We start from the raw sequence: 26,792 nt of genomic DNA, 5'->3' as shown, positions 1-26,792 counted from the left end.
AGTTCCACTCTCCTATTTCACAATCTTTTGATTAATTGGTTCACATCTTTAGTCTTTTGCACACTTCGGTATTGCATTCAAGTCTTACAATAGAAGTTCCTGTGAAATGTTCATCAAAGCTAATGGGATTGAATAAAATCAAAATGAACACATTTAAGTCAATAGGTCTCATATTAATGAGAAATAAATAGTGGATTTTTATTTTTTTTCATCTTTAGTCCATATATTAATACTGGGATCAAAGTGTGTGGATCTTTATTGAATGACTGTGGTACAGGTAGGTAATAGTAACTAATTAAGATATTAATTAAAGTCCTTAATATTCTTTTTTTTTTTTTTTTTTTTTTTTTAATTTTTATTTTATTTTATAATTATAACATTTTTTGACAGTACATATGCATGGGTAATTTTTTACAACATTATCCCTTGCACTTACTTCTATTCAGATTTTTTCCCTTCTTAATATTCTTTTAATGATAAAATGTGGCAGTTCTGTTGGTTTTTTCCTTTTAAAATAGTCATGGTGGGTGATTAACAGAGCTCTTGATGTATATTATTATGATAATATTAACTAAAACATGGGTTAAAAAAGATCTGTAAATAAGGATATAACAATCAATCATTATTAAATGTTTAGAACAGTCTTTAGAGGTGTCGGCCTCACTGCCCTGGCTCTTTGTCAATGATATAATTGCTTTCTCCTTGCCCTGAGCTTCCTTGTAGTTTAAATTGGACAAGCTACATTCTTCATCCTTTCCGGTGAACTCTCCTATGTACTTTGTGGCCTCCGATTTCCTTGGGACTAAGGCAGTTAAAGGAAGAGCTGGAAGAATGTAGCTTAAGTTAAAAGACAAGAGTCTTGGCTTAAATAGAGAGGACACTGGAACCAGTGACCTGGGAAATTGTAGCTCATCCTTAAGGCATAAGATAAGTATAAAAGAAAATGATAAAAAGTCTTAATGGCCTTGTGAGAATTCAAGGAATATAGCTGTCCACAAGGAAGCCAGAATAGAATTCTCATAGAAAAAATTGAAAAGAAAGGGTTGGGTAGGGGTAGGGGTGGGCAGCAATGCTATCTGGATTCTTATTAACCAAACCTCTAAATTTCAGAAGTGATAAACAAACAAATAAATAAACAATGTTGGGCATGTAAGAACTTTTGGGTTCATTCTTGATACCTCATTATTATTTTTGATATTCCATTAGCTTTTGTTGCTGGAGGCTCCCTCCCCCCAAAAAAAGAATAGAATGCATCTTTCTATATTGCTTAAAAGCTAATTGTTTTCTTTTAATTAAGATTTCTATATACTTTATCAATATTTTTTAGGGGGATGAGGTAATTGATGTTGCCTAGAGTCACCAGCTATTAAGTGTAAGTACCTGAGGCAGGATTTGAACACAGGTCTTCCTGACCTCAGGTCAAGTGATCTGTCCCCTGTGCTATCTAGCTGCTTTTTAAATCACTATTTTTTAGTTATTGAATTTAAGAAAGAAAGCTGTAATTTCAATTGTTCTTTTTTTCTGAACAATTCCTTCCAAAAAGAGGGAAGACAGTTTTGTACTGATCTGCCAACATAAAGCTGCCCCTTTCCCTTAATCTCTAAAAGGTAACATTTTTCCAAAATTAACCAAGAACAGGAGGATAGTTTATGGTCATCACAGAGAGCAAGGTGTCCATAGGTGTCCATATAGATATTGAATCTGTGAGTTAGATTCAATTCACCCTCTGCTCTTTGCAACTGACCTTATCAGTGATGGACCAATAACATTTATTGATCATTCATGCTGCACAGCATTCTTGTCTAAATTCACTGGGAAGATACAAGATAAGCAAAATGTATAGTTTTTGCCCCTGAGCTAAGAACCTGAATTAGACAGAGATCTTGTGGTTTTACTTCTTATTTCTGGTATAAAACAGAATTGTCTGAACCTAAATCAAATTAGCTTATTTAACAAGGCTAAATTTCATGCTACATAAAAGTACCCCCTCAAGGGGGGAAGATAGGAATATAGAGCATCAAAAAAAAAACTTATAGAAAACATCAAATATTATTTCTAGCCAGCTATAAAAAGAAATACTTTATCCTATTAATATTCATACAAAACAAGGACCCCTTTACTCTTATTTTGTGAGGCAGACACTTATCTGCCACTCACTAATAAGAAGATATTTGATAATCTTTTTAAAAATTTTTTTCTTATAGCATATGGGGGAACAAAATGCTGGAACTCTATGTTTATTGATGACTAGGGAATGATACTTGGATTACTGTTAGTTGAAAAGGTAAGTAAGGCTATTCAAAGTTGGCAGCAGAACATGCCTAGAGGGGAAAGCTATAAAAACCACTATCTCTCCCTCTGAAATTGGATACCTTTATTATTGCTACAACTTCATTAAAGGAATAAAGATAGGTTATCAAACCAAAGCACTAAAGAAATGCATGGAAAGTCATGGTCAATGGCAAAATAAAACAAAAATTCAAATTCCTTTGAAACTTTTTATAAGTATTTTAAATGAATGATTAGAAAAATAAACATCTAAAAAGGGTAAACAAGAAAGGGGGCTCCTAAAGGTGCCACAGGGGCCACCAGACTCTTTAATCAAGAATCACCTATAGTTAACCAAAACTTATGAATCTTACTTAACATCCTACTCTCTGTCAATTTACATAAATAATTTCCATTCTTTGGCATTACTAAAAGAACTATAGAAAAAATTGATCAGACAAAATATATATTCAGCATCACTTCTCCTAAGTCAACAGTAAATAAGATAAGTAGGTTTTTTGAAGGGGAACTTATCTGAAAGAGCTTCTGTTAGTTTTGGAAATTTTGTAGGAATAAATTTCTGGGTAGTTGAACAGGTTCATCCATCCATTTATAAATTCTTTCAATTTATTATTAAGGAACTAGTAGATACAATGCATTATACTACTCCTAGAATGAGAAGTATATTAAAGATAAAGATAAGCAATAAAAATACAATAGATAAAGGAAGGGAGAAAGATAGGGAGAGTGAGAAAAAAAGAGAGACAGATAAACACACACAGAGAGACAGAGACAGAGAAACAGAGAGAGAGGGAGGGAGGGAGAATAGATTTAAATAGAAACCCATTTATACATAAGATTGATGACAACTATGCAGAGTTAAAATCATCTAGCATTCTTTGCTAGTTCAGTAGTAATATAAAAACATATTTGTAAATTTAAATGATTCCAGGTTGACACTCAGATTTTCTGTGATATTTGTGTACCTTCCTCTCATAGGAACCATTGGAAAATGAGTTTTAAAAATTCCATAGGCAAACTTTCCTGATTTCCAGATAGTATAATGTTAGTTGTTTTTTTTTTTTTTAATAATGTGGAAAATAGTTGTTGATAGCCAAGATGTTTCTGAATAACAATAATTTTATACACACACACACACACACACACACATATATGTCTGTCTATTTCTATCTACATTAACTGCTGAGAAAATAATTTGATTAGTTAAATCAAGTCTTATTGAATCTAGGGTGAGTTAAATAAATCCTCCATGAAACACACTTTTCCAGACCTCAATGAATTCAACCACAAAATAAAAAAAATTTGGATTATAATTTTATTGCCTATAAAATCTCTTTCACCTTTAAATTTTTTATCCTATCACCTTATATTTCAGTCCAGTGACCATACTAGCCACTTTTGTTATGTACGCATTCTAGTAATCTACCAAAATCTGCTCTCTGTATGTACCATTCATTATCCAGAATTCTAAACTCATCTTAATCTTCCACTCATCAAAAATCCCTTTTTCCCTCATCCCTTCTCAGTTTTTTATTGTCCTCTTACATATTTATCACATTCCATTTAGGAGGCTTTGTGAGATATTGGAAAGATCTGTGTGATATCAGGAGAATGATGTTCAATGTTATTGAGTTAAATCATTTTCATCTGTCTGTTCCTCATTTTCACTTTCTGTAAAATGGGAATTAATATCTGCATCATGGGAAATAATATCTGCATTATCTACTTCAAATGGCTATCTTGATATCAATGCTTGAAAAGCCTTAGTGAACTATAAAGTTATTATTTTTTCTTAATTTTCATATTATATTTTTCTATGAACCTGCCATTCACCTTCTGGATTATGAGCTCACTAATTTTTTTTCTCCCCTGCCTAGATGCAAAATGTTTCACATCATTGCTAACTTGTTGCTTAAATGGAATTAAAACAAATAAAACAGTAAAAATCATTATTGACTGGTCAGATACAGTAACCCAGTTAAGGAAGTGTACCCTATATTTGGATAGGCCAATATCAAAAATATATTAGGAGACAAAGAAATTTTCGCTGTAAACAGAAGTATGGAGATGTTTCTTTGTCCAATTAATGGGAGTCAGATTCCTCTTCCTTCCAAACTATTTGTATTGTCAGGTTATTCAACTTATATAGGCATTGTCTCATTCTAGAAGGCAGAGGTCAGCGGAAACATGGTACTGAGACAGTGGTAACTTAGATTCATTGAAAGTTGAATAGAGAGGTCCTGGATTTTGTTTCCTTTATTCTACCTTCTCACAATTTAATAAAAAATCTAGGATAAGAATTTAGATTAAGTCTTTTGACTTCAGATATAATAATGCTTTTGCTGTAAGGCACAAGACATATATCAATTTAATTGGAATAGTCTTTTGGGGAGGGAGTGGTGGAAGAGAAGGTTAGTGTTTTGATTATATAATCAGAGAATGTCAGGACTTTAATGTAGCCTTGAACATCACCAAGTAAATTTATTTTCTATAGAAGGAAACTAAGAACAAGAAAAGTGAAATGGCTTATCCACATCCAAAATTTGAAATCAAGCTTTGACCTTTCAATACTATGTTGTATTGCTGCACAATTACAGAGGACATAGAATGTCTGATGACTACAATTATTTCATTGATAAAGAGCATGAAGTAATTAACACTTTTGAAATGAGTAAAACTGGTGGTTAAATAGACAGGATTATCTTTATATCTAGGATGAGACTCATTCCATGTTTCTTTATTTTTGAGGAGGCAATTGGGGTTAAGTAACTTTTTTTTTTATTAGTTTTGTAATTATATATTTTTGACAGTATATATGCATGAGTAATTTTTTATAACATTATCCTTTGTATTCATTTTTCCAGATTTTCCCCTCCCTCCTATACTCCCTCCCTTAGATGACAGGCAATCTCATACATTTTACATGTGTTACAGTATAACCTAGATATAACATATGTGTGTAAATCCAATTTTCTTGTTGCACGTTAAGTATTGGATTCTGAAGGTATAAGTAACCTGGGTAGATAGACAGTAGTGCTAATATTTTACATTCAATTTCCAGTGTTTCTTCTCTGGGTGTAGTTGTTTCTGTCCATCATTGATCAGCTGGAAGTGAGTTGGATCCTCTTTATGTTGAAGATATCCACTTCCATTAGAATACATCTTCATACAGTATTGTTGTTGAAGTGTAAAGTGATCTTCTGATTCTGCTCATTTCACTCAGCATCAGTTCATGCAAGTCTCTCCAAGCTTCTCTGAATTCATCCTGCTGGTCATTTCTTACAGAGCAATAATATTCCATAGCCTTCATATACCATAATTTACCCAACATTTCTCCAATTGATGGACATCCATTCATCTTCCAGTTTCTAGTCACTACAAAAAGAGCTGCTACAAACATTTTGGCATATAGAGGTCCCTTTCCACTCTTTAGTATTTCTTTGGGATATAAGCCAAGTAGTAGCACTGCTGTATCAAAGGGTATGCACAGTTTGATAACTTTTTAGTCATAGTTCCAGATTGCTCTCCAAAATGGCCAGATTCATTCACAATTCCACCAACAATGCATTAGTGTTCCAGTTTTCCCACATCCCCTCCAACATTCATCATTATTTGTTCCTGTCATCTTAGCCAATATGACAGGTGTGTAGTGATATCTGAGTTGGCTTAATTTTCATTTCTCTGATCAGTAGTGATTAGGAACATTCTTTCATATGAGTGGATATAGTTTCAATTTCATTGTCTGAAAATTGTCTGTTCATATCCTTTGACTATTTATCAATTGGAGAATGGTTTGATTTCTTATAATTCTCTATGTATTTTGGAAATGAGACCTTTATCAAAACTTTTAACTATAAAAATATTTTCCCAATTTGTTACTTCCCTTCTAATCTTGTTTAAATTAGTATTGTTTGTACAGAAACTTTTTAGGTTGATGTAATCAAAATCTTCTATTTTGTGACCAATAATGATCTCTAGTTCTCCTCAAGTCATAAATTCCTTGCTCCTCCACAGGTCTGAGAGGTAGACTATCCTCTATTCCTCTAATCTATTTATTATCTCCCTCTTTATGCCTACATCATGGACCCATTTTGATCTTATCTTGGTATATGGTGTTAAGTGTGGGTCCATATCTAATTTCTGGCTTAAAAACTAATTTCCAGTTTTCCCAAAAGTTTTTTTTCAAATAATGCATTTTTATCCCTAATGGTGGTATCTTTGGGTTTATCAAACAATAGATTGTTATAGTTGTACCCTTTTTTGTCCTTTGTACCTAATCTGTTCCACTGATCAACCAGTCTATTTCTTAGCCAATACCAGATGGTTTTGGTTACTGCTACTATATAATATAGTTTTAGATCAGGTATACCTAGACCACTTTCATCTACCTTTTTTTTTTCATTAATTCCCTTGAAATTCTCGATCTTTTATTTTTCCATATGAACTTTGTTTTTATTTTTTCTAGGTCACTAAAATAGTTTCTTGGGAGTCTGATTGGTATACACTAAATAAATAGATTGGTTTGGGGAGTGTTGTCATCTTTATTATATTCACTCAGCCTATCCATGAGCACTGGATGTCTTTCCAATTATTTAAATCTGACTTTATTTTTGTGGCAAGTGTTTCATAATTTTGCTCATATAATTACTCACTTTTCTTTGGTAGATGGATTCCCAAATATTTTATACTCTCAACATTTGTTTTTAATGGAATTTCTCTTTGTATCTCTTGCTGTTGCATTTTGTTGGTGATGTATAAAAATGCTGAGGATTTATGTGGATTTATTTTGTATCCTGCAACTTTGCTAAAATTCTGAATTATTTCTAATAGCTTTTTATTAGAATCTCTGAGGTTTTTTAAGTATACAATCATATCATCTGCAAAGAGTGACAGTTTGATATTCTCATTACCTACGCTTATTTCTTTAATGTCTTTCTCGACTCTTATTGCAGAGCTAACATTTCTAATACAATATTGAATAGTAATGGTGATAATGGGCAAACTTGTTTCACTCCTGATCTTACTGGGAAAGGTTCCATTTTATCTCCATTGAATATTATGCTTACTGACGGTTATAAATATATGCTCCTTATTATTCTAAGGAATAGTCCATTTATTCCTATACTCTCAAGCATTTTTAGTAGGAATGGATGTTGGATTTTATCAAATGCCTTTTCTGCATCTATTGAGATGATCATATGGTTTTTATTAATTTGATTATTAATATGGTCAATTATACTAATAGTTTTCCTAATATTAAACCAGCCCTGCATTCCTGGTATAAATCCCACTTGGTCATAGTGTATTATCCTGGGGATGATTTTCTGAAGTCTATTTGCTAATATCTTATTTAAGATTTTAGCATCAATATTCATTAAGCAAATTGGTCTATAGTTTTCTTTCTCAGTTTTCGATCTACCTGGTTTAGGTATCAGTACCATGTCTGTGTCATAGAAGGAATTTGGTAGGACTCCTTCAATCCCTATTTTTTCAAATAGTTTACATAGCATTGGAGTTAGTTGTTCTTTAAATGTTTGGTAGAATTCACCTGTAAATCCATCTGGTCCTGAGGACTTTTTCTTAGGAAGTTGGTTAATAGCTTGGTCTATTTCTTTTTCTGAGATGGGACTATTTAGACTACTTAATTCTTCCTCTGTTAATCTGGGCAAGCTATATTTTTGAAGGTATTCTTCCATTTCATCTAAGTTATCGAATTTATCAGCATAAAGTTGAGCAAAGTAGCTCCTAACTATTGTTCTAATTTCCTCTTCATTAGTGGTGAGTTCACCCTTTTCATTTTCAAGACTATCAGTTTGCTTTTTCTCTTTCCTTTTTTTAATCAGGTTTACTAAGGGTTTGTCTATTTTGTTGGTTTTTTCATAAAACCAACTCTTAGTTTTATTAATTAATTCAATAGTTTTTTTTTTTGTTTTTTTTTACTTTCAATTTTATTAATCTCACCTTTTATTTTTTGAATTTCAAGTTTTGTGTTTGTCTGGGGATTTTTAATTTGTTCCTTTTCTAGCAATTTGAGTTGTAAGCCCAATTCGTTGGCCCTCTCTTTCTCTATTTTATGCAAGTAGGCCTGTAGAGATATAAAACTTCCCCTTATTACCGCTTTGGCTGTATCCCACACATTTTGGTATGATGTCTCATTATTGTCATTTTCTTGGGTGAAATTATTAATTATGTCTATGATTTGCTGTTTTACCCAATCATTCTTTAGTATAAGATTATTTAGTTTCCAATTATTTTTTGGTCTATTTTCCCCTGGCTTTTTATTAAATGTTATTTTGATTGCATTATGGTCTGAAAAGGATGCATTTACTATTTCTGCCTTACTGTATTTGATTTTGAGGTTTTTATGCCCTAGTATATGATCAATTTTTGTATAGGTTCCATGAACTGCTGAGAAGAAAGTATATTCCTTTCTGTCTCCATTTAGCTTTCGCCAAAGATCTATCATATCAAACTTTTCTAGTATTCTATTTACCTCTTTGACTTCTTTCTTATTTATTTTGTGGTTTGATTTATCTAATTCTGAGAGTGCAAGGTTGAGATCTCCCGCTATTATAGTTTTGCTATCTAATTCCTCTTGCAGCTCTCTTAATTTCTCTTTTAAGAATTTAGATGCTGCACCACTTGGTGCATATATGTTTAATATTGATACTGCTTCATTATTGATGCTGCCCTTTAGCAGGATATAATGCCCTTCCTTATCTCTTTTAATTAGATCAATTTTTGTTTTTGGCTTGATCTGAGATGAGGATGGCTACTCCTGCTTTTTTGGTTTTGCCTGAAGCATAATAGATTCTGCTAAACCCTTTTACTTTTAGTTTGAATGTCTCACCCTGTTTCAGGTGTGTTTCCTGTAAACAACATATAGTAGGATTCTGACTTTTAATCCAGTCTGCTAACTGCTTCCTCTTTATGAGGCAGTTTGCCCCATTCACATTTATGGTTAGAAGGACTAATTCTATATTGCTTGCCATCCTATTAACCCCTGCTTATGCTTTTCCCCTTTCCTTCCCCTTTACCCTCCTATCCAGTATTAAACTGGTGAACACCACTTGCTTTTCACAGCCCTCCCTTTTTAGGATCCCTCCCCCACCTTAAAGATCCTCCCCTTATTTTACCCCTTTTCCTCGAAATTACTGTATTCCCTTCCCCTTAGCTTACTCCTTCCCTTTCACTTTTCAATGAAGTGGAAGAAGTTTCACCATAAATCATATATGTCTATTGATGCACGCTATGTTCATCTCCCTCCTTTCTTTCTCTCAGATATAATAGGTTACCTTTGCCTCTTCATGAGATGTAGTACCACCACTTTACACTTTTTTATGATATAATCTCCTTTCCACCTCTAGTTTCTAAGACAAATTGTACATATGTTCTTTACATATTTTTTTGACAGAAGTATAGTTCTTGAGACTTCTTTTTACCTTTTTAGAAATCTCTTGAGTTCTGTATTTGAAGATCAAACCTTTTATGTAGGTCTGGTTTTTTCATCAAAAATAGATGGAATTCATTTATTTCATTAAATGTCCATCTTCTTCCCTGGAAAATGATGCTCATTCTTGCTGGGTAAGTTATTCTTGGCTGCATACCAAGTTCCTTAGCCTTTCAGAATATCATGTTCCAGGCCCTGCGTTCTTTTAATGTGGACGCTACTATATCCTGTGTTATCCTTATTGTGGATCCTCCATATCTGAATTGCTTTTTTCTAGCAGTTTCCAATATCTTTTCCTTTGTCTGATGGTTCTTGAACTTGGCCACTATATTTCTTGGTGTTTTGATTTTAGGGTCCCTTTCAGTAGGTGATCGATGAATTTTTTCAATGTCTATTTTACCCTCTGTTTCCAGAATGTCTGGGCAGTTCTCTTTGATAATTTCCTCGAAAATGGTGTCCAAACTCTTTTTTTCCTCCCATTTTTCAGGGAGTCCGATTATTCTCAAATTGTCTCTCCTGGATCTGTTTTCCAGGTCTGTTTTCTTTCTGGTAAGGTACTTGACAGTCTTTTCAATTGTTTCATTTCTCTGGTTTTGCTTGACTCCCTCTTGGTTTCTCCTTGAGTCATTCATTTCTACTTGTTCCAGTCTTAATTTTCAATGATGTATTTTCTTCACTCACTTTTTTTATATCTCTTTGTAATTGTCCAATTGAGTTTTTATCTTCTATGGAATTTTTTTTCCATTTTATCCATTTTATTTTTTAGAGAGCTAATTTCTTTTTCCAGCTCACTAATCCTGTTTTCCTTGGAGTTGTTTACCTTTTCCAGCTCACTAATCCTGTTTTCCTTGGAGTTGATTACCTTTTCCAGCTCACTAATCTTGTTTCTCAATGATTTGATTTCTTTATCTACTCTGTCTTTGAATGCATGGGATGACTTCTCCAGGCTCTCTTGCCAAGCTTCCCTTTCCTTTTCCCATTTCTCTTCCAGCTCTCTTGTGAGAGCCTTTTTGATTTCCTCTATGAGGTTCTTTTGTATTGAGGAGCAGCTTATATCCCTCCCAGGGGATACATCTGGGGACAGTCTGTTCCTAGTCTCCTCAGCATTTGAAGTCTGCTCCCTCTCCACACAGAAGCTGTCAATGGTTAGAGCCCTTTTGAATTTTTTGTTCATTTTGTCAGAGTAGGAATCGAAGAAAACAAACTGACAAGAGAAACAATTGGTCTGTTTTGCGGGGGGATGGGGCTGGATGGTATTAATAGGCTTCCTCTACAGACTGGGGGTAGGGCAGCAGAGAGCCACTAACAGAACAGCAATGACTGTACTGAGTCTGCGCTCAGAGGCTCTGAGAACGCACCGAGTCAGTCCAGGTGGGGGTTGGGGGTGGCCGGGCTCTGAGCGACCCTGGCTTTCTGGGGTTTTAATCTTCACCTCCGGTGTTTACACCCTCTCCCCTGCTCCTGGCTTGCTGCCAAGACGGAGCATCCACACTGGGGCAAAAGCCCTTTCACAGAAAGGGCAGAGATCACACCCCTCCCCCTCCTGTCTGAGCTGTGTGAGCTGCCTGTCTTGCTCTGGCTGCCTGCCCTCAGTCTGCGCCCAGTCTGATTGACCCTCTCCCAAGCAAACACAGACCTTTTCTGGTGACTTTCAAGGATGTCTTCTCTTGGTGATTATTTGTGGATTTCTTTCTGGGTCAAGCATTAAGTCAGAGGCTTGTCATGAAGTAAGTTCTGAGAGAAAACGAGGAGCTCAAGCAGCTGTCTGCCTCCACGTCACCATCTTGGAGATTCAAGGTGTAATTTTTCAATGGAACTAAATTAAAACAATTTTTAAAAATTATACATTTGTTTAGTACACCTTGTCATAATTACTATAGTGATGTTCCGATAGACAACCCATTTCTTTTTTTCCCCAGAAACTCCATGCCTCTCTAATTGTTGACTTCATAAAATAAACACACACACACACACACACACACACACACACACACACACACACAATCCCTGAAAAATATGCCTAAAATTGTACTTCTGAATAGATGCATGCTATGCATGGAATTTCTGATTTCTTTCCCTATGCCATATTATCTTTTTTTTTTTAATAGCTTTTTATTTTCAAAATATTTGAAAAAATAATTTTCAAAATTTCACCCTTGCAAAACCTTGTGTTCTGAGTTTTTCTCCTACCTTTACCACCTCAAACAGGAAATAATTCAACATATTTGTTTAATTAACATGTTCAATTCTTCTAAAAATGTTTCCCCACATCATTCTGCAAAAGAAAAATCAGATTAAAAGGGAAAAATGAGAAAGAAAACAAAAAACAAGCAAACAAAAACAAAAAAGGTGAATAGCCTATTCTATGATACAGATTCAATCCCCACTCTACTCTTTCTGAATGCAGATGGCTTTCTCCATTACAAGACTATTGGAATTTACCTAAATCACCTTGTTGAAAAAAGCATATCTATCGGAGTTTATCAGAACATAATCTTGTTGTTGGTGTGTAGAATGTTCTCTTGGTTTTATTCACTTCCCTTAACATCAGTTCGCTTCAGGCCTTTCTGAAATCATCCTGCTGAGTTTCTTATAGAACAATAATATGCTGTAACATTCACATACCATAATTTATTTAGCCATCCCCAACTGATGGGCATATATTCAATTTCCACTTCCTTGCCACTACAAAAAGGCTACTAACAAACATTTTTGCACATGTGACTCCCTTTCTCTTTTTTATGATCTCATTGGGATACAGACCCAGTAGAGATACTGCTGGATCATAGAGTAGATACAATTTGATAGCCTTTGGGCCTTTCCAGATTGTTCTCTAGAATGGTTGGATCACTTCACCAATAATATATTAGTTTCCCCCATCCCTTCCAACACTTATCATTATCTTTTACTGTCATTTTAGTCCATCTGAAAGGTGTTTAATGCTTGACTAATTACTGTGGGATAAATAGGAGGAAGAGAAGATATGGCCCTTATCTTTATAATTTATTTTGACCTCTACCTTCTAGAATGAGACAACACCTATCTAACTTGCAAAAATTGACAGCATAAATATTCATTTTAGAAGGACAGAAAAACTGACTCCCATTAATCAGACAAAGAAACACTCCCATCCTTCACAGTTTGCTAGGAAAATATCTTTGTCTGCTACTATACTTTTGGAATTCACCTCTCCAAGTATAGAGTACACTTATTTAATGGTGTTATTGCTTCTGACTACAACAATAAAACATGAATTAATAGCAAGTATGAATAATGGTATATTCTATTTTGTGAGAACTGGAGCAAAATAAGAAAAGTGAAATGAATTTTGGTGATCACTTAATCAGCATGTCTTCCTTTCAAATTTCTCCATCTCAAAAATGTGGTCAAAAGAGGTTTAATTGATTTACTTAAAATTATTATATTCAACAAGTTCTTTGCATGACCAGAAAATACTTTCCTAAAAATTGAAATGAGACATCATAGGAAGATACAACTTGATCTGTCTAGCCAGGAAAGAAAGGACAATATTCTGGATGACAAAGTTGTATGGAAATCACCACAGAGGTAGAAGTAAACTTGAAATGTTTGTGGGCCAAATAATTGGAGGAAAATAGGGAATTATGGTCAAGGCAGGTTGAAGCTAATCTCTGTGGGAATTTTGATTTGGTAAAACATTAGATAAAAGTATTTGTATTAAATAAAAAGGCCAGAATTATTGGGAGATTTTTGATATTCTATAACAGTTGAAACCTTTCTTTGGAGTATCATGGAGCTAGTTCAGGAAATAGGTGAGGGGAATTCTACACTTGCTTGGACCTGTTCTGGAGCTAATGATTCAATTTTCAATGTAAAAAAATTATACTTATGAAATCTGTAAACACTATAAATTTGTTTTTTTGATTGTATATATGTAATAAAGTGGTAGATATTATGTTGGTAACACAGATTAAAGTTAGAAGAGTATCTTGCATTTAGGCTTTCTGAAGAACTAGTTGTTTAAATATTTATATCATTCCTTGCCTAGAAGGAACCTCAAAAAAGAGATATGGAAGCATAAAGGAAAAGGTACTTGAACACTATGCCTGCTCAGGCAATGTTGGAGTGGGAAAGGAACAATTAAATTTGGAGAAATAAGTGTTAGCAATGATTTTCAATCATTTATATATAAACACTGTTCTAAGTGTAAGGAAAATGTCTTGGTTCCATTCAATCTATTCTTCATTTCTACTTCCACTCAGGTTTTCCATTCTCTAATTTCACATAAAAGCCAATTTATTTTGATTCAATTTTGTGTGAATTAAACAAGCTTATGAACCCAAACAGTTTTGTGTAAAGTAGAAAAAGATTCATTTTAAAACTTTTTTTCGTGCATATCATTCAGATAGTTTTCAGCTAAATGATGCAGTGAATAAAGTATTGGACATGGAGACAGGAAAACTACAGTTCAAATATGGCTTCAAGCATATAACAGGCAGGCATGTGATCCTAAACAAGTCACTTGACTTTGCTGCCTCAAGTTTCTGATCTTTCTCTTAGGTTTGTTGTGAGGGGAAAAAATGAAATAATAATTATGAAGTCTTTTACAAACCTTCATGTCATATAGAAATATTCTTTATTGTTATTATTCAGATCAAATCTAGATATATAACCTCACTATACAATTTCATGCCCACTGGCACTTGAGATAGACTATATATCATTCAATACCTACTCACAGTATTACTTTCATCTACCCCATCTCCAACAAGCAGCCATTTATCCTTCCTTTGAAGACTTCTAATGGGAAAAAAATATTCAATACTCCTTCTTAAAACCTATATCATTTTGAAGTAGTATTCAGTAGTTCAGAAATTTTATCTAAAATGTTTTAAGTCAAAATATTCCTCCATGTAGATTTCAGCTCTTACTCTAATTCTAACTTTCAAAGGGATGAGTTTTACTCTTCTACATAATAGTCCTTCAAATATTTGAAAACTGTTGTATTATCCTTAAGTGAATAATAGAATGACATGCATTAAGCGTTTACTTTTTGTTAACTGCTATGTTAATTTCTTTTTTTTTTAATTTTTATTTTATTTTATAATTATAACATTTTTTTGACAGTACATATGCATGGGTAATTTTTTACAACATTATCCCTTGCACTTACTTTTATTCAGATTTTTTCCCTTCCTCCCCAACCCCCTCCTCCAGTTGGCAAGCAGTCTTATATATGTTAAATATATTACAGTATATTCTAGATACAATATATGTGTGTAGAACCGAATTTTTTGTTGCACAGGAAGAATTGGATTCAGACAGAAGGTAAAAATAACAGTTTACATTCATTTCCCAGTGTTCCTTTTCTGGATGTAGCTGGTTCTGTCCATCATTAATCAATTGGAATTGGATTAGCTCTTCTCTATGTTGAAGAAATCCACTTCCATCAGCATACATCCTCGTACAGTATCATTGTTGAAGTGTATAATGATCTTCTGGTTCTGCTCATTTCACTCAGCATCAGTTGATGTAAGTCTCTCCAAGCCTCTCTGTATTTCTCCTGTTGGTCATTTCTTATAGAACAATAATATTCCATAACATTCATATAACATAATTTACCCAACCATTCTCCAATTGATGGACATCCATTCATCTTCCAGCTTCTAGCCACTATGAAAAGGGCTGCCACAAACATTTTGGCACATACAGGTCCCTTTCCCTTCTTTAGTAGTTCCTTGGGGTATAAGCCCAGTAGTAGTATGGCTGGGTCAAAGGGTATGCACATTTTGATAACTTTTGGGGCATAATTCCAGATTGCTCTCCAGAATGGTTGGATTCTTTCACAACTCCACCAACAATGCATCAGTGTCCCAGTTTTCCCACAGCCCCTCCAACATTCATCGTTATTTGTTCCTGTCATCTTAGCCAATGTGACAGGTGTGTAATGATACCTCAGAGTTGTCTTAATTTGCATTTCTCTGATCAATAGTGATTTGGAACACTCTTTCATATGAGTGGAAATAGTTTTAATTTCATCATCTGAAAATTGTCTGTTCATATCCTTTGACCATTTATCAATTGGAGAATGGCTTGATTTCTTATAAATTAAAGTCAATTCTCTGTATATTTTGGAGATGAGGCCTTTATCAGAACCTTTAACTGTAAAATTTTTTTCCCAATTTGTTACTTCCCTTCTAATCTTGTTTGCATTAGTTTTGTTTGTGCAGAAACTTTTTAATTTGGTGTAATCAAAATGTTCTATTTTGTGATCAATAATGGTCTCTAGTTCTCCCTTGGACACAAACTCCTTCCTCCTCCACAAGTCTGAGAGGTAAACCATCCCATGTTCCTCCAATTTATTTATGATTTCATTCTTTATGCCTAAATCTTGGACCCATTTTGATCTAATCTTAGTATGTGGTGTTAAATGTGGGTCCATGCCTAGTTTCTGCCATACTAATTTCCAGTTTTCCCAGCAGTTTTTGTCAAATAATGAATTCTTATCCCAAAATTTGGGATCTTTGGGTTTGTCAAAGATTAGATTGCTAATTTTATTCACTATCTTGCCCTGTGAACCTAACCTATGCCAGTGATCAACTAGTCTATTTCTTAGCCAATACCAAATGGTTTTGGTGACTGTTGCTTTATAATATAGCTTTAAATCAGGTACACTTAGACCACCCTCCTCTGACTTTTTTTTCATTAGTTCCCTTGCAATTCTCGACCTTTTATTCTTCCATATGAATTTTATTGTTATTTTTTCTAGGTCATTAAAATAGTTTCTTGGGAGTCTGATTGGTATAGCACTAAATAAATAGATTAGTTTGGGGAGTATTGTCATCTTTATTATATTCGCTCAGCCTATCCAAGAACACTGAATGTCTTTCTAATTATGTAAATCTGATGTTATTTTTGTGGCAAGTGTTTTGTAATTTTGCTCATATAATTCCTGACTCTCCTTTGGTAGATATATTCCCAAATATTTTATACTATCAACTGTTATTTTGAATGGAATTTCTCTTTGTATCTCTTGCTGTTGGATTGTATTGGTAATGTATAAAAATCCTGAGGATTTATGTGGATTTATTTTGTATCCTGCGACTTTGCTAAAATTCTGAATTATTTCTAATAGCTTTTTAGCAGAGTCTTTGGGGTTCTCTAAGTATACCATCATGTCATCTGCGAAAAGTGACAATTTGATTTCTTCATTTCCTACTCTAATTCCTTGGATCTCTTTCTCGGCTCTTATTGCCAAGGCTAGAGTTTCTAGTACTATATTGAATAGTAATGGTGATAGTGGGCAACCTTGTTTCACTCCTGATCTTACAGGGAAAGGTTCTAGTTTATCACCATTACATATGATGTTTACTGAAGGTTTTAAATATATGCTCCTTATTATTTTAAGGAATAGTCCATTTATTCCTATACTCTCAAGAGTTTTTAGTAGGAATGGATGTTGGATTTTATCAAATGCCTTTTCTGCATCTATTGAGATGATCATATGGTTTTTATTAATTTGATTATTAATATGGTCAATTATACTAATAGTTTTCCTAATATTAAACCAGCCCTGCATTCCTGGTATAAATCCCACTTGGTCATAGTGTATTATCCTGGGGATGATTTTCTGAAGTCTGTTTGCTAATATCTTATTTAAGATTTTAGCATCAATATTCATTAAGCAAATTGGTCTATAGTTTTCTTTCTCAGTTTTCGATCTACCTGGTTTAGGTATCAGTACCATGTCTGTGTCATAGAAGGAATTTGGTAGGACTCCTTCAATCCCTATTTTTTCAAATAGTTTACATAGCATTGGAGTTAGTTGTTCTTTAAATGTTTGGTAGAATTCACCTGTAAATCCATCTGGTCCTGGGGACTTTTTCTTAGGAAGTTGGTTAATAGCTTGGTCTATTTCTTTTTCTGAGATGGGACTATTTAGACTACTTACTTCTTCCTCTGTTAATCTGGGTAAGCTATATTTTTGAAGGTATTCTTCCATTTCATTTAAGTTATCGAATTTATCGGCATAAAGTTGAGCAAAGTAGCTCCTAACTATTGTTCTAATTTCCTCTTCATTAGTGGTGAGTTCACCCTTTTCATTTTCAAGACTATCAGTTTGCTTTTTCTCTTTCCTTTTTTTAATCAGGTTTACTAAGGGTTTGTCTATTTTGTTGGTTTTTTCATAAAAACAACTCTTAGTTTTATTAATTAATTCAATAGTTTTTTTACTTTCAATTTTATTAATCTCACCTTTTATTTTTTGAATTTCAAGTTTTGTGTTTGTCTGGGGGTTTTTAATTTGTTCCTTTTCTAGCAATTTTAGTTGTAAGCGCAATTCGTTGGCCCTCTCTTTCTCTATTTTATGCAAGTAGGCCTGTAGAGATATAAAACTTCCCCTTATTACTGCTTTGGCTGTATCCCACACATTTTGGAATGATGTCTCATTATTGTCATTTTCTTGGGTGAAGTTATTAATTATGTCTATGATTTGTTGTTTTACCCAATCATTCATTAGTATAAGATTATTTAGTTTCCAATTATTTTTTGGTCTATTTTCCCCTGGCTTTTTATTAAATGTAATTTTGTTTGCATTATGGTATGAAAAGGATGCATTTACTATTTCTGCCTTACTGTATTTGATTTTGAGGTTTTTATGCCCTAGTATATGATCAATTTTTGTATAGGTTCCATGAACTGCTGAGAAGAAAGTATATTCCTTTCTGTCTCCATTTAGCTTTCGCCAAAGATCTATCATATCAAACTTTTCTAGTATTCTATTTACCTCTTTGACTTCTTTCTTATTTATTTTGTGGTTTGATTTATCTAATTCTGAGAGTGCAAGGTTGAGATCTCCCGCTATTATAGTTTTGCTATCTAATTCCTCTTGCAGCTCTCTTAATTTCTCTTTCAAGAATTTAGATGCTGCACCACTTGGTGCATACATGTTTAATATTGATACTACTTCATTATTGATGCTGCCCTTTAGCAGGATATAATGCCCTTCCTTATCTCTTTTAATTAGATCAATTTTTGTTTTTGCTTGATCTGAGATGAGGATGGCTACTCCTGCTTTTTTGGTTTTGCCTGAAGCATAATAGATTCTGCTAAACCCTTTTACTTTTAGTTTGAATGTCTCACCCTGTTTCAGGTGTGTTTCCTGTAAACAACATATAGTAGGATTCTGACTTTTAATCCAGTCTGCTAACTGCTTCCTCTTTATGAGGCAGTTTGCCCCATTCACATTTATGGTTAGAAGGACTAATTCTATATTGCTTGCCATCCTATTAACCCCTGCTTATGCTTTTCCCCTTTCCTTCCCTTTTACCCTCCTATCCAGTATTGAACTGGTGAACACCACTTGCTTTTCACAGCCCTCCCTTTTTAGGATCCCTCCCCCACCTTAAAGATCCTCCCCTTATTTTACCCCTTTTCCTCGAAATTACTTTATTCCCTTCCCCTTAGCTTACTCCTTCCCTTTCACTTTTCTTTTTTTTTTTTTAATTTTTATTTTATTTTATAATTATAACATTTTTTTCACAGTACATATGCATGGGTAATTTTTTAACAACATTATCCCTTGCACTTCTATTCAGATTTTTTCCCTTCCTCCCCCAACCCCCTCCCCCAGATGGCAAGCAGTCTTATATATGTTAGATATATTACAGCATATTCTAGATACAATATATGTGTGTAGAACCGAATTTTTTGTTGCACAGGAAGAATTGGATTCAGAAGGTAAAAATAACAGTTTACATTCATTTCCCAGTGTTCCTTTTCTGGATGTAGCTGGTTCTGTCCATCATTAATCAATTGGAATTGGATTAGCTCTTCTCTATGTTGAAGAAATCCACTTCCATCAGCATACATCCTCGTACAGTATCATTGTTGAAGTGTATAATGATCTTCTGGTTCTGCTCGTTTCACTCAGCATCAGTTGATGTAAGTCTCTCCAAGCCTCTCTGTATTTCTCCTGTTGGTCATTTCTTATAGAACAATAATATTCCATAACATTCATATAACATAATTTACCCAACCATTCTCCAATTGATGGACATCCATTCATCTTCCAGCTTCTAGCCACTATGAAAAGGGCTGCCACAAACATTTTGGCACATACAGGTCCCTTTCCCTTCTTTAGTAGTTCCTTGGGGTATAAGCCCAGTAGTAGTATGGCTGGGTCAAAGGGTATGCACATTTTGATAACTTTTGGGGCATAATTCCAGATTGCTCTCCAGAATGGTTGGATTCTTTCACAACTCCACCAACAATGCATCAGTGTCCCAGTTTTCCCACAGCCCCTCCAACATTCATCGTTATTTGTTCCTGTCATCTTAGCCAATCTGACAGGTGTGTAATGATACCTCAGAGTTGTCTTAATTTGCATTTCTCTGATCAATAGTGATTTGTCCCTTTCACTTTTCAATGAAGTGGAAGAAGTTTCACCATAAATCGAATATGTCTATTGATACACGCTATGTTCATCTCCCTCCTTTCTCTCTCTCAGATATAATAGGTTACCTTTGCCTCTTCATGAGATGTAGTACCACCACTTTACACTTTTTTATGATATAATCTCCTTTCCACCTCTAGTTTCTAAGACAAATTGTGCATATGTTCTTTACATATTTTTTTGACAGAAGTATAGTTCTCGAGATTTCTTTTTACCTTTTTAGAAATCTCTTGAGTTCTGTTTTTGAAGATCAAACCTTTTATGTAGGTCTGGTTTTTTCATCAAAAATAGATGGAATTCATTTATTTCATTAAATGTCCATCTTCTTCCCTGGAAAACGATGCTCATTCTTGCTGGGTAAGTTATTTTTGGCTGCATACCAAGTTCCTTAGCCTTTCGGAATATCATGTTCCAGGCCCTGCGTTCTTTTAATGTGGACGCTGCTAGATCCTGGGTTATCCTTATTGTGGATCCTCCATATCTGAATTGTTTTTTTCTAGCAGCTTCCAATATCCTTTCCTTTGTCTGATGGTTCTTGAACTTGGCCACTATATTTCTTGGTGTTTTGATTTTAGGGTCCCTTTCAGTAGGTGATCGATGAATTTTTTCAATGTCTATTTTACCCTCTGTTTCCAGAATGTCTGGGCAGTTCTCTTTGATAATTTCCTCGAAAATGGTGTCCAAACTCTTTTTTTCCTCCCATTTTTCAGGGAGTCCGATTATTCTCAAATTGTCCCTCCTGGATCTGTTTTCCAGGTCTGTTTTCTTTCTGGTAAGGTACTTGACAGTCTTTTCAATTGTTTCATTTCTCTGGTTTTGCTTGACTCCCTCTTGGTTTCTCCTTGAGTCATTCATTTCTACTTGTTCCAGTCTAATTTTCAATGATGTATTTTCTTCACTCACTTTTTTTATATCTCTTTGTAATTGTCCAATTGAGTTTTTATCTTCTATGGAATTTTTTTCCATTTTATCCATTTTATTTTTTAAAGAGCTAATTTCTTTTTCCAGCTCACTAATCCTGTTTTCCTTGGAGTTGTTTACCTTTTCCAGCTCACTAATCCTGTTTTCCTTGGAGTTGTTTACCTTTTCCAGCTCACTAATCTTGTTTCTCAATGATTTGATTTCTTTATCTACTCTGTCTTTGAATGCATGGGATGACTTCTCCAGGCTCTCTTGCCAAGCTTCCCTTTCCTTTTCCCATTTCTCTTCCAGCTCTCTTGTGAGAGCCTTTTTGATTTCCTCTATGAGGTTCTTTTGTATTGAGGAGCAGCTTATATCCCTCCCAGGGGATACATCTGGGGACAGTCTGTTCCTAGTCTCCTCAGCATTTGAAGTCTGCTCCCTCTCCACACAGAAGCTGTCAATGGTTAGAGCCCTTTTGAATTTTTTGTTCATTTTGTCAGAGTAGGAATCAAAGAAAACAAACTGACAAGAGAAACAATTGGTCTGTTTTGCGGGGGATGGGGCTGGATGGTATTAATGGGCTTCCTCTACAGACTGGGAGCAGGGCAGCAGAGAGCCACTAACAAAACAGCAATGACTGTACTGAGTCTGTGCTCTGAGGCTCAGAGAACGCACCGAGTCAGTCCAGGTGGGGGTTGGGAGTGGCCGGGCTCTGAGAGAAGCTGGCTTTCTGGGGTTTTAATCTTCACCTCTGGTGTTTACACCTTCTCCGCCGCTCCTGGCTTGCTGCCAAGACGGAGCATCCACACTGGGCAAAAGCCCTTTCACAGAAACGGCAGAGATCGCACCCCTCCCCCTCCAGTCTGAGCTGTGTGAGCTGCCTGTCTTGCTCTGGCTGCCTGCCCTCAGTCTGTGCCCAGTCTGATTGACCCTCCCCCGAGCAAACACAGACCTTTTCTGGCGACTTTCAAGGATGTCTTCTCTTGGATTTCTTTCTGGGTCAAGCATTAAGTCAGAGGCTTGTCATGAAGTAAGTTCTGAGAGAGAACGAGGAGCTCAAGCAGCTGTCTGCCTCCACGCCACCATCTTGGCCTGAAGTCCTATGTTAATTTCTAAGAATAAAAAATTAGCAAAGACATTCCCTGAATTGAAAGAGATTATACACTAATGAAAGACACAACATACAGGAAAGTAATGATTAAGAAAGTTCATTTTATTCTAAAGAGTTAAGGGGATTATCAGGGGTGTCATGGGGAATAGATTTATAAATTTCATTTTAAAACAATGGCAAAGCTGATTTCATAAAAATTCATGATTACAGAAATGGAGGGCAAGAAGAGGGAAGGATAAATTCATAGGAACTAGGTGGTAGAGGTGGTGGTAAATAAAGATATTGACTAGAGAAGAGTGACTTTTGATCTATATTATTTATTCTGGCTGTAGAGTCATCTAGCAGGAGGGCAAGAATCTAAACTCTAAGGTAGTTTACTAGGAAGTCATGGCTCCTGGCTAATCACTCCCACTGGCCTGATAGTTTATAATATACTTCACTTGTGTGGTATATATATATATATATGTGTGTGTGTGTGTGTGTGTATGTATATATGTATATATATATATATATATATATATATATATATATAAATATAATGATCTTCTTAATGTACAAATATATATTTTCTCTAATGAATTATTTCTTGGAATAATAAATAATCATCTGCTGAGATCGATATTTTAGTCATGAATTATATCACAACTAGGTTCAGATGCTGAGCTTACTTTGAGGTCATATTTACCTTGTATTTATTATTTACACTATAAACATTGCAGAATCAAAACTTTTTCACCCTTAATCCCTGTTACATTCTCCTGTGGTTTAATGAATGACTCTATTTTTTTTCTCAGTCAAGCTAACTATTCTGTATTGTTTTTGACTTGGCTCTTTTCATCTACTTTGCCTCTTATTAGCTTAAAGCTCTCTTAATTAGATAGCAAGTCAACAGGAAAACACATTTTTTCTTCCAAGTCTATGAACTAACCAAAATATCACTTGTCCAAATTCTCTAGAGGAACCATGTGTTCAGGATTCTTGATGTTTATTTAACTTAAGAAATGAAACCAATCCTTTTGCTAAAAGTTCTTGATTTGTTGAATGGAGAAAACTAAGTGTCAACCTTTCCCCAGTGTTTTAAAGAATTTGAATTTTATATGAAATTGAGTTTGGTATGAGAGAAATCATTAAGACAATAGACCATAAATCTCACTTCTGGCTTAATCACAGCTGTCCCATCCTTGAAAGTCTATTGCTGAAATGTATAGCCTCCAACAGTGACCTGCTTCTGAGATTTTCATAGTTAACTGACTCCTGAAGCAAGTTATTTCATTTATGGGAAAAACAAAGCACCCAGCCCATCTTTGCCAAATTAATTTAAATGGACTTATGCTACGGGTTCTCATTAATGTTTATCAGTGGAACTCTGAATTTAGTATTTATGTTAGGGCAAAAGTATGATGCACTGATATCTATATATACATATTGCATATGTATGTACATATATGTATATATGTAGATACATGAATGTATCCTCAATATCTCTTTCATGTTTTTCTTTAATGCTATTGTGACTACAACTACTTAGTATAAGTCTTTCTCATCTTCTACTACCTTGATGTGATAGTCTTATACAGACTATGTGTGGCCCATGGAATATGTATATATCCACAGGATTGATCTAAATATTTCTTGATTTAAAATTTTGATAGATATCTTTTAAAATTTTGACCTTCTATTTCCAAGGAAAGATCCCTGCTGTGGGGAAGCAGGAAAGGTTTTCATGAAGCTGGCTACTCTGTTCTCCTTTGAGAGAAAGGGTAATGTACTCAAATTGTGTCTACCTACACTCATAAATATTACTGATCTAAAGCATGATTATTAGGCTCGAGAAATGCTATTTGCTATAATTCAGAAAAGTATGCTCATATGTTTATGTTTGATTACTTTATTTTTTTAAAACTTTTTATTTTCAAAAAATATGCATGCACACTTTTTTAACATTGACAGTTGCATAGCCTTGTGTTCCAAATTTTTCCCTCCTCCCCCCACACTCTCTCCTAGATAGTAAGCAATCCAATATATGCTATACAATATTCAATATATGTAAATATATTTATAGAATTATCTTTTTTTTTATAATATTATCCCTTGTATTCATTTTTCCAAATTATCCCCCCCTCCCTCCAGTTCCTCCCCCCGATGACAGGTAATCCCATATATTTACATGTGTTACAATATAACCTAGATACAATATACGTGTGTAAATGCCATTTTCTTGTTGCACATTAAGTATTAGCTTCCAAAGGTATAAGTAAACTGGGTAGATAGACAGTAGTGCTAACAATTTACATTCACTTCTCAGTGTTCCTTCTCTGTGTGTAGTTATTTCTGTTCATCATTGATCAACTGCAAGTGAGTTGGAGCTTCTTTATGTGGAATATATGCACTTCCATCAGAATACCTCTTCATACAGCATTGAAGTGTACAGCAATCTTCTGGTTCGGTTCATTTCACTCAGCATCAGTTGATGTAAGTTTCCCCAAGCCTCTCTGTATTGCTCCTGCTGGTCATTTCTTAAAGAGCAATAATATTCCATAACATTCATATACCATAATTTACCCAACCATTCTCCAATTGATGGGCATCCATTCAACTTCCAGTTTCTAGCTACAACAAAAAGAGCTGCCACAAACATTTTGGCACATACAAGTCCCTTTCTGCTCTTTAGAATTTATTTGGGATATAATGCCAATAGCAGCAATGCTGGGTCAAAGGATATGCACAGTTTGATAACTTTTTGGGCATAGTTCCAAATTGCTCTCCAGAATGGCTGGATTCTTTCACAACTCCACCAACAATGTATCAGTGTCTCAGTTTTCCCACATCCCCTCCAACATTCATCATTATTTGTTCTTGTCATCTTAGCCAATCTGACAGGTGTGTAGTGGTATCTCAGAGTTGTCTTAATTTGCATCTCTCTGATCAGTAGTGATTTGGAACACTCTTTCATATGAGTGGAAATAGTTTCTATTTCATCATCTGAGAATTGTTTGTTCATATCCTTTGACCATTTGTCAATTGGAGAATGGTTTGAATTCTTATAAATTAGGGTCAGTTCTCTCTATATTTTGGAAATGAGACCTTTGTCAGAACCTTTACTTTTAAAAATATTTTCCCAATTTGTTACTTCCTTTCTAATCTTGTTTGCATTAGTATTGTTTGTACAGAAACTTTTTAGTTTGATGTGATCAAAATCTTCTATTTTGTGATCAATAATGATCTCTAGTTCTCCTCTGTTCATAAATTCCTTCCTCCTCCATAGGTCTGAGAGGTAGACTATTTTCTGTTTCTCTAATCTATTTATTATCTCATTCTTTATGCCTAAATCATGGACCCATTTTGATCTTATTTTGGTATATGGTGTTAAGTGTGGATCCATATCTAATTTCGGCCATACTAATTTCCAGTTTTCCCAACAGTTTTTTCCAAATAATGAATTGTTGTCCCTAATGTTGGTATCTTTGGGTTTGTCAAAGATTAGATTGCTATAGATGTACCCTTTTTTGTCCTTTGTATCTAATCTGTTCCACTGACCTACCGGTCTATTTCTTAGCCAATACCAAATGGTTTTGGTGACTGCTGCTATATAACATAGCTTTAGATCAGGTACACTTAGACCACATTCCTCTGACTTTTTTTTCATTAGTTCCCTTGCAAATCTCAACCTTTTATTCTTCCATATGAATTTTGTTGTTATTTTTTCTAGGTCATTAAAATAGTTTCTTGGGAGTCTGATTGGTATAGCACTAAATAAATAGATTAGTTTGGGGAGTATTGTCATCTTTATTATATTTGCTCGGCCTATCCAAGAGCACTGAATGTCTTTCCAATTATTTAAATCTGACTTTATTTTTGTGGCAAGTGTTTTGTAATTTTTCTCATATAATTCCTGACTATTCTTTGGTAGATGGATTCCCAAATACTTTATACTCTCAACATTTGTTTGGAATGGAATTTCTCTTTGTATCTCTTGCTGTTGCATTTTGTTGGTGATATATAAGAATGCTGAGGATTTATGTGGATTTATTTTGTATCCCGCCACTTTGCTAAAATTCTGAATTATTTCTAATAGATTTTTAGCAGAGTCTTTGGGGTTCTCTAAGTATACCATCATGTCATCTGCAAAGAGTGATAGTTTGATTTCCTCATTTCCTACTCTAATTCCTTGAATCTCTTTCTCGGCTCTTATTGCCGAGGCTAGCGTTTCTAGTACTATATTGAATAGTAATGGTGATAGTGGGCAACCTTGTTTCACTCCTGATCTTACTGGGAAAGGTTTCACTTTATTTCTATTGCATATTATGCATACTGACAGTCTTAAATATATGCTCCTGATTATTCTAAGGAATAGTCCATTTATTCCTATACTCTCAAGAGTTTTTAGTAGCAATGGATGTTGGATTTTGTCAAATGCTTTTTCTGCATCTATTGAGATGATCATATGGTTTTTATTAATTTGATTATTAATATGGTCAATTATACTAATAATTTTCCTAATATTAAACCAGCCCTGTATTCCTGGTATAAATCCTACCTGATCATAGTGTATTATCCTGGGGATGATTTTCTGAAGTCTTTTAGCTAATATCTTATTTAAGATTTTA

This window comes from Sminthopsis crassicaudata, chromosome 3 (assembly GCF_048593235.1).
Source record: "Sminthopsis crassicaudata isolate SCR6 chromosome 3, ASM4859323v1, whole genome shotgun sequence".
In the NCBI taxonomy this organism is placed as follows: domain Eukaryota; kingdom Metazoa; phylum Chordata; class Mammalia; order Dasyuromorphia; family Dasyuridae; genus Sminthopsis; species Sminthopsis crassicaudata.
This window is presented reverse-complemented; position numbering follows the sequence as displayed.